The following is a 10,229-nucleotide window of genomic DNA, read 5'->3' on the forward strand; positions in this document are numbered from 1 at the left end:
GCTTATTCTTGTCTTCCTCTGTAACAATTTTTGACAACATGGAAAAGGCCCATGATTAGATTTTCGATTTCTCCACCGACAAAATTGCGTGATTGACACTCTTCGGCTCCATCACATTGAATACAGACTCTATACCTCCTTCGCATGGAAAGACATCACTGTTATATTACCTCTGTTGTTTGGTGATCAGTTTCGGATTTTGTCTTTGAATGCAATTCAGATAATGGATTTATGATATTTGATCCAAAAGCCCTCAGAAACAACTATGCTTATGTGATTGAAGGTTTTTAGAAGGTTTCAGCCTCTGTTAATTCTCGTTCATCAGTGGCGTAGTTAATTCCCTAATTATACACTGTATTTTAAAGCAACTGGCAGATTTCTTCAGTTTCTCTACATGGACCATTCTTTATTTTTATTATAAACAATGTGCAACACAACATGGATTGAACCCACTAGAAGGTTGAGCAGGAAAATTTTACTACTGGAGGTGTTAATGCAAGAGAAATCTGCCTTTCAGTAATAGCGGTATGCTAGATGGTATGGCAGTGTCCTATTGATTCTTTGCACAATCCAATTTGTGTATTTTATGCCATACCAAGACCACTTTGCATTCCAGTTTTAAACCTGGTCTCTGTAAGTCCAAACAAGGCCAGAGAATCTTCATTTCTATGAAAAAGGGGCAGCCTTACAACATTGGAAAGAAGGATTCGTTGTTAAATGAAACATCTATTGCATCTCCAATTACAAGGCAATGTCTGCTTCATCTGAGGCACCTCTTACCTTTTCAATGGGTGTTGTCGACAATTCCAGTAAAAACCATGAAGCTGATGTTATAATTTGTGATTACTTAAAGAATTTGGGAATAGATACCGAGGAGCTTGAAGAGTTAACACTTCCTGCTACAATAGATGTTATGAAAGAGGGTTGAATTTTTGTAGAAATTAGGCCTTAGCATTGGGGATATAAATGAGTATCCTCTAATGCTAGGATGTAGTGTGAAGAGGAACATGATGCCTATTATTGACTCTTTGGAGAATTTCAGTGTTTGTAAATTTGTGCTTCTAGATCTACTTCAAAGATACCCACAAGTGTTGCATTACAATGTTGTCACAGACCTTCAACCTATTGTCAAGTTTCCTGGAGGGCTAGACATTAAGGTGAATGACATCCCAAGAGTCAAAGAGTTTTATCCTAAACTACTCGGCTTTAAGCTCAAAGATACAATGAGAACTTCAGTGGCGAGTTAGAAATAATTAATTCCTACTTGTCTATGGTTGTAGTTCTCTATTTGAGGAGTTTGTTTCTACATAATAGGAATTAGCTAGAATATAGTTTCTCCTAGTTTAGTGTGTGGTTGAGAGAATCTCTCAACCACACTACTGTACATCTAAGATAGAATTCCTATCTTGATACTTTTGCCTGTATAAATATGTGTGTAATTTCCTTGATGCAAAATAATAGAGTTTTTCTACTGTGTGCTATTTTATCTTGGTACCAGAGCTTCAAAGTCCTGTGGCCCTGGCCCTTGTGGGCTTGGCCCCTCCTGGGCTGAGGAAAATAAAAGATATATTTTGTTTTATCTTCTGTTTGTTTGTCCATCTAAATCTAAATATCTGTTGAGGGAAAATCGTGGTGTGATAGATTTTGTATGCTGCCTGGTGGATAGTGTGTTACTGTTTGCGTGAAGGTGCCAAATCACATTTATGGAGTTTGACCAACTGCATGGTGGTCGGATCTGCAGGATGGGGCTGCGTTAACCTTGGATCTAGAATGGATGAGTTGAAGGTCGCGTGGTGGCAGCTTGAATCAGAGGCGGTGTGGTGAATCTGTCTGCTTCATCGGTCTGCGTGTTGTGGAGACTGTTGTTCTCTGTTGTGTGAGTTCCACCTCAGTGTAGAGCCGAGACAGTGAATCTTGGTGTGGCTGCCGATTTGAGATCTTGTGACTGATTTTGTGAATTAAATCAGTCGACGGTGGAGAGCCAATTTTGGCACGCTAAGTATTGTTTATACGCTGGAGAACTGCCTGCGTGGAGCTGGCTGTGTATGTCGAGCAGTCAGTGGTGAGATCAAAGGATCCAGGGTCGCTGTCGAGTCAGTTGCGTGGAGGTTGGGCACTGGAGCCATCGTTTTATGTCAAGATCAAGTTGCATAGCATGAAGCAGTGTGAGTGTTTTTAAGAGATGCATGCGTGAAAATATCTGTGGATTGGGTTAACAACTTGCGTGGAGAGTCGACCTGCCACGTGATATACAGAGTGTGATCAGCATTGAAATTTGTGGATATGTGTATCAGATCTGTGCCTCTGCTCAGCGAATTTGTGGTGCATCTACCAGCGGATTCGTAGTTTGTCTGCCAGTCGAAGAGTGAAATCCGAGTTGTGGTACTGGAACGTGCTTTTTGCTGCCTACACACAGGTGGCTGAGATCTTGAGATCTACAAGGTTGGAGAGGATCATTGCTTAGATCATTGGCAAGTGGCTAAAGTCATGAGATCTGCTAGTTCGGAGAGGATCGTTGCTGAGATCATGGCTGTGTTGAAAGCTCCAGGCCAGTAGCATGCTGTCATGACTTTAAAATAACAGAACTTTCTGACGTTTGTTGGCGACTGGAAGTTCGTTTAGCGGGCTCCAGTAAGCTCAGGAAACAGAGAATTTCTCTTGGTGGAAGCCATTAGCATGCCATCGATACCCTTTCTTACAATCCTGGACACGCACAGTAGCCTGATTAGGAGTCACTATGTGGGGAGACTTCCCAGAAGATTAGGGACTTTGGAGTAAAACTTGTGTTCTTTGATAGGAAGAAGCAGTTTGAGTTGGAGGATCTGTTGAGGGCGTCTGTCGAGATGTTGGCTCATTGATGAGAGGTGAGATGCTTTGTTTTGTGACAGATGTCATCTGTTAAGTGGTGCCATGGAATGAAAGCGGAGCTGAGGAGCTGTGGAACGCTACCGTCGAATGAAAGCGGAGCTGTGGAGAGCTGATGTCTTGCTCACCAGTGGTGCTCTGCTCTACCGTCCACTCCTTCCATCCAAGGTTCTCCTCTATTTTTTTTCTTCTTCTTGTCGTATGCTCATGGTGAGCTGGCGTCGAGAGCAGGGTTGGTGTCTGGTGGCTTGGGTGATAGATGCATCCATTGGCGGAATCACGTAGTGGCGGAACACTTGCTATGTGTTAGCAACCGAGTTCAATTGGACGTAGCCTAGGACGGTGGTGTCGTGAGCTGGCGTTGCATGTGACGGTGGTCTGGCGCATAGGTCTGGACTACGCAACAGATCATGGTAGCAGAGGTCGAGCCGTCAGATTGACTGCGCAATTCATTGTGTGTTTTAGCGATTTCTATTATGGTATCACAAATATTATTGGCATAATATTTGTCTTGATGAGCCAAGTGGGAGTTGAGCGAATGTGTTTCTGTTTTGGAGATTGGACGGCCGGCAATCCACTCCTAAGTAGATGGTGAAGGAAGATACTTGGCTATGTCAAAGGCATGGCAGCGATGGCAGTTACCTTGATGGCGATGGAAACTAGGCACAAATCTGGTATTTTGTAGAACTTTAAATAGTTGCTGCTATGTTTGGGAAATAATCATCTTTGGGGAGAAAAAGAAATTAAATTTGAAGAGTTTATGTTGTATTTTCTTGGAATCATGTTTAAATATTATTGAGCCTTATTGAGCCTAGCTAACTCAATGTAGGAAAAGTTATTTTGTTAGAATTTGCAACTCTAATGAATGACAGGTTAAGCATGGAGTTCCAAGAAGTTATTTGAACAAACAAGGATGCCCAAGATGTGAACAATGAACAGATGAGGTAAAGCAGCAACGACAACGTTTATGGTGGACAACAAAGTAGATGTTTGTTTTAGTGTGATTTTTGGAATAGACTCCCTAGCATGTTATAAAAGAATCCAGTTGTTGTAATGGTAATTGTATGTACCCAAAAACTCCAAAATGTTGAATGAAATGTAAGCCTTTTAAAGGTATTTGAAAGTTCGTGGTGATCTTAAAACCACTTTGTAAAGGATTTCCTTTGTGGCTGGTTGGTGGTGAGCCAAAAACCATCCATAGAGCCTTAGTGGCTATAGAATTTGCTCAAAGGTGGCACATTTAAGTTTCGGATTTGCCCGGTGGTGGTAGATCGGACTTGCCCGGAGGTGGCACATTTAAGTTTTGGATTTGCCTGGTGGTGGAAGATCGGACTTGCCCGGTGGTGGCAGAGCCTCAGTGGCTACAGAATTTCCCGGTGGTGGCAGATCGGACTTGCCCGGTGGTGGCATATTTCCTGAGTGGCTAACGTGTACATGGGAGCTTTGTGCTCGTAGCAGCAGGTGGACTGCAGTAACACCTGGCTCACGGTCTCAGATATTGTTGTGTATGAGCATAAGAGGGTTGGTGCACTTTTCTATTGACAGTTGCGTCGAAAGGCACAATCAGCGCAACTGTTTGCGATTGTTATTTGGACATGAATATTTGGCTTCGAAAGGCACTGATCTCTCTTTGTTTTTGGAAGTTCTTCACATGAAATTCCCCGATGGTGGTGGATTTGTAGGTACATATATGCAGTGATAATGGTCGACAGAATCATGTATGTAAAAGGACTAGCGGTTGCAGCAGTTGGTACCCATACATTCCAGTGGATGGTTGCTCTTTTATAAGGACGTCGACATATTTTTTTGTTATGTTTGGCCACAACTAGACTTTGTGAATCACTAGCATGACAAGTAGTCACTAAGGGATGGTTAGAAATAATTAATTCCTACTTGTCTATGGTTGTAATTCTCTATTTGAGGAGTTTGTTTCTACATAATAAGAATTAGCTAGAATATAGTTTCTCCTAGTTTAGTATGTGGTTGAGAGAATCTCTCAACCACACTACTATACGTCTAAGATAGAATTCGTATCTTGAGACTTTTGCGTGTATAAATATGTGTGTAATTTCCTTGATGCAAAATAATAGAATTTTTCTGTTGTGTGCTATTTTATCTTGGCATACTTACCAACATCAGCGTGGATTGTAGATCTTAGATTAGAGCCATGTTGACATGATGTCCTCATATTTTGGCCATGCAAGTTGGAAGGGTTATTAGGCTAATTGTGGACTATCTTATAAGCTTGGGGTTTCGAAAAGCATTCGTAGCAAGAATTCGTGAGAAGAACCATACATTCTAGGTTTTAGTTTGGAGGAACAAATGAAACAGAATGTGGAGAGTCTCCTCGTTTTGGTGTAATGTATGAGGCACTTTCTTCTATTATAGTGCAGTGTTTGAAGATCCTTGGTCTTGATTTGAAGCCAAAATTGATATTACAACAAGACTTCTTAAATTCATATAGGAACATAGGACTTGAATATTTCAGCAAACTTCTAGAGAAAATGTCACAAGTTGTTATCCTTAGCGAGGATCCATTATTGAAACGAATTGAAATTCTTAGAGTGTGGATATTTTCATCAAAATACATAACAAAATGGGTAGTCCCATGCCCTTAGTTTCTTTCCCTAAACATGAATGTTATGACACTCAGTTTCAATTATTGCAGGCATGAAATGAATAAATCATTACAAAACCTTCTAGATTTTTCTCCTTAGTTAACTTATAGCTTAGAAACCTGAATCAAAACTCGATTTCATAAATTATCGAGGAAGGGAATAGTATGCAGTTTATCATGGTTTCTAAGCTATAGTGACGAGAGGTTTGCAAAAATACTGGATGCCGAGTACATTGAAATTGATTAAATGGAACCATCTTTCAATTTTAGTGGACCATTAGGATCGATAGAAAAATAAATCTTTTCAGAATATAACAACGAGGATATTGAATACGATGAAGAAATTGAAAAGGGTTCATTTTACAAGCATACACTCACCGTCTAGTGCATATTACTAACTGAAGGTGAGGTTACATTTTATCCAGAGTTTTTACCACATCAAAGTCAAGATTACCAACATATTTTTGACGTCATGATAAACATCTTCTATTGAATTTTCCATTTCACTACCTTTCAATTAGACAATAGGTTTTCCTTCTATGTAGTACTCGTGGGTTGCATGTAATGGATCAGATCTTTAAATATCGTAGTCAGATTTGGTGACGAGGTTCTGGAGGGGTTTGTCGACTTTCTTTTTCATGCTTTGTATGGAAATTACTGAAACAAACTTATTCTTAACGTTGCAAAAGGTATAACAAACTTTTTATGCATTTGAACCACTTATGTGGAAATCAGTAATCTATTGATATTTCCATTCCATTTGTTCTCCATATCCCTTTGCAAGATGCACATACACAGAAATAGACACAACAAGAGAGTATCGAATAAATAGATGAACACATAAACACATACGACATTTGAATTTTGTCTTAATTGGACAAAAAGTTGAAGGATGTTTATAGTTGTTTCTATGGACTTGCGAGCAATATTTTGTGGGAAGTTTGATGCCCCTACCTCTATACGTTGTAATCAAGTAAGATTAAATCTCCATATCTTGGCGTTTCCTTTGTGTTCGCTAGGATGGTGTGTAGAGGTGATGTATGTTTCCTTGGCGTCCTTTAGGGACTTGCTCAATCTCTACTAGTAAACCCTAGTATATTGCTAACTAGAAGGAAATTAGAAGAATGGGAGGGAAGAAAGAGCCATTGTGAGGAATGCATTTTTGTATGGAAAACGGAGCTCCATCTTTGTTTCCCCTAAAACCCCTATACATCATGTTCTCCAAGGTCCAAACATTATGATAAAGAAATTTGCCAATGAGTTATCTAATTTTTGTTCTGAAAATACACCATCATCTAGGTTAACTCCAATATCAAAACCTCTCACACCTGTTGTAGCTTCATATGCTTCTTGTAACCAAATTTTCAAAAGTGTAGTAGTACTTGCTTCCAAAGATCAATATTTTGGGAAAATCTCCATGGGCTTATGGTTATATTATTATACTTCTAGAGGTTCTTTCTACTGCACTTGAATGTTAAGGCCACACATAGCTAGTTTTATCCATAGTATCTAAAATTGGAACCAGTTCACCTAATAAATTGGGTTGCAAACTAGAATCAGTCAAATTAGGATTGGTCAGATCTTAATGAACCGATTTAAAAAGAAAAGTGCATGAAATAATTAATTTTTAATGAAAGAAACTAGTTTTAAGATTTAAAACCATGATTCCAAACCAATAGAGATAAAATATGCAATGTTTGTGTTAGAAAAATTATATATTACAAAGAAATGGAACACATAAAATATATTGCAGAAATATAAACACAGAAAACACATAAAACAAGAGAGACACAAATATACGTGGTTCACCAAATTTGGGCTATGTCCACGTGAAACAACCAAACCTACCTTTTGTATTATCCATCAAACTGAAGAGATACAACCTACAATAGATCCGCTATAATTCCCTCTTCTCTCTCGCTCAATCTCCTCTCTCTTTCTCACTTAGAATACAGATCTACATAGACACAATACAATTCTCTCATATATAGCGAGGGGTTTCCTTCTAGGGCAGAAAACCCTAAATTAAACATAACTTCTACCGTCACAACATTTTACAAGGAAAATTTACATCTATTTTTAGCTTCGGGGGCATTTCCCCCAATCCCCGCCCAGGGGGGGGGGGGGGGCTCCAAAAGATCGTTTCCACCCCCCTGTGGACCCCCCTTGCAGCACAAATATTACGGAAGCGTTGCCGCCACATTATGAACTTGGGTCCAATGTGGTGATACCTCTGAATAAAGAAGATAACCAAGCTACACACCTAACAGTTTGCTCATCAATATGCCATGTAAAGGTGAATATATCGAAATGGAACCACGTGCAATACATATCATTCACATAATACATAAGTAATGTGGCTCTAAATGGCCTATAAAGTCCAAAAACAATGCTACAAGATATGAAGCCATTGGCCTAATACAAGGCTACAAGTCTAAATATTAGTGATCAAGATGATCATTCCTCGTCATGATCAAACTCATCACCACTACTAGACATGGAATCATCATTAGGAGATACGTAAAAATCATCCAGATTAGAGTCTGAGGATGCCTCAGCCTCATCTGCAACCTCAATAGTAGCACCAATAGCTATAAAACTAGACCTAATGGAAGCATGAGTTGGTTGAGTTGCACGACTAGTGTCTTCCATTAGTTGTTTTCCTTTGCTTAAAATTCATTCAATATTATCTAATACCGTTTGGCTTCAATTCACATGCTTGCAATTGTATTTTTTTTTCTAGTCTTTGTTAATTCCACCCTGCAAAACAACTACACTAGATAAAAAAGAATTAGGAAGCAATGAAATAAAATAAATTTTCAAAGAAAGAACCACGAAGATTTCAGCCTCTCACAAGAAAATCATCAATGAGTCCATTATATAGCCATCTAGTTCAGGAATGATTAGGTGAGTCGTTGGGTGCTTACACACGGGTTATTGACTATTGATCATGTGGTTTATGTGTGTGGATGACTGATGAATTTAGATTGGTTTTTCTAGGAGAATGTCCCTCTTTCCACCTCTAGAAGAGAATCCCTCTTCTCCAAGTCCACCTCCTCTGTTGTAGTTCCCATTCCTCTTGCTCCAACACTAGACTGTACGGAAGGTAACTGATGATGATGTCTTTCTAAATATTAAAAATTCCTTAGTTAGTACCAACAACAACCTAATTCTATTCATTAGTCTTTCTGTTTAAAATTCATAACCTTCAATTCTATTTGAAACAAATAATCATGACCGTAGACATTATGAACATTGTTGACCCACCCGACGTGTCATATTTTAATTGAAAGGAGACAGCCAAAAATGAGGATGTGGAATTGGTTGGGATGAATGGTATTTTTCCAGCTTAACAATGTTTCTATGAGATGTGGAGTCCTTCTCAAATATTTGTATGCTCCTTACTAATGTCTTTGAGCAACTTTAGATATTTGTCATCTAACTATTCTTATCAAGAATAAATTTAGCTCCACTCAAAGAAATGACTAATGATGCTTGCATTGGAGAGTTTGACAAACTTTATGTGCATGCATTTAATGGTGGGCTCTATTCGTGGTAAGATGATCGTCTCAAATCTTCTATTCCTTCTGTGTACCTTTGCACCTTTAGGGGAAATTTCTAGTCATTAAAGGAATTTGCGATTGATTTAGTGAGACTGTTATTATACTCTTGAGTCTACTCGAACAACTACCCAAAAATTATAATAGACAAATAAATTTAGTTTCGAATCTTGGAAAAACCCATATCTTAATTGGAAAACACTTTTGGTAGAAGAAATCCACCATTCAACCCAGCCAAAAGTATTATTCATTGTCATTTTATTTGACGGGAAAAACTAATCATAATTGAGTTATCGAACCAATAGTGAGGACAATCGTCACTTGCTACTACCCTTGAATGTAGGCTAATTCATCACCCTTATTCAAGGAAAACCACATCACTTGGAATTATCCATTGGTGATCCTTAAAGGGGCATACTTTCACTTTTTCCAGATGCCTCTCGATCTTGGGAAATTAAGATGTTTCCTTACATAAAAAAAACCATCTTTTAACCGCGCAAAAGCATATTTTAAATGATTTACTCAGTGTTACAAAGACGGAAGAATATTTAGGGTTGTCTCATATAGCCTAAGACCTACCACGCTCAAGCTTCAAATGAATTTCATTGGCTATTAAATTTATATTCCTCCATGACTTATAGCTTGCGCCTTTGCTTCTTCTTCTAAAAAAAAACAAAATCTTGCACCTTTGCTATTCTTTTATGCCTTTAGAAATACTTGGTGTTATTTTTAAGCTTTACCAACAAATAGTTTGTTGCGGGCTAGTTATTCATCCCTGCCTGGGACTATTAGCGATCAATAGAGCATTGATGGTGTATTAATCTTTTGTTCGACCAAAAATATTTATCTGCACCGAATCTTTAACCAAAGTTTTAGTATAAAAAAATAATATAAAATGCATTATGTTATTTTTTATTAGTCCATAACATTTGGGGTCTTATTTCAAGCCTCACGCATCCCAATGAAATTTAGTTTAGGATGTCCTAAGGTTTGCATTCATGCATAAATGAAAAATTTGGATATTTCAACTTTGGCTAGCTTGTGGGTAATTTTGATGTAACTTTGGATATCTCAACTTTGGCTAGCTCACAGGTAATTGTGGATTTTGGATAAAACATTTATATGAGTTCAAAATAATAACAAACATTTGATATCTCAACTTTTGGCTAGGTATCATTTCTTAAAAG

At 38.4% G+C, this 10,229-nt stretch overlaps 1 pseudogene; it reads left to right on the forward strand.

Annotated features, from left to right (window-relative positions):
* The first annotated feature begins 5,050 nt into the window (after nt 1–5,050).
* Nucleotides 5,051–5,780, forward strand: LOC149190885 (transcription termination factor MTERF4, chloroplastic-like; annotated as a pseudogene).
* Nucleotides 5,781–10,229: the final 4,449 nt, after the last annotated feature.

The sequence above is a fragment of the Pinus tabuliformis genome, chromosome 3_1 (genome assembly GCF_031772625.1).
Source record: "Pinus tabuliformis cultivar Carrire ecotype Pingquan chromosome 3_1, CPIR1, whole genome shotgun sequence".
In the NCBI taxonomy this organism is placed as follows: Eukaryota; Viridiplantae; Streptophyta; class Pinopsida; order Pinales; family Pinaceae; genus Pinus; species Pinus tabuliformis.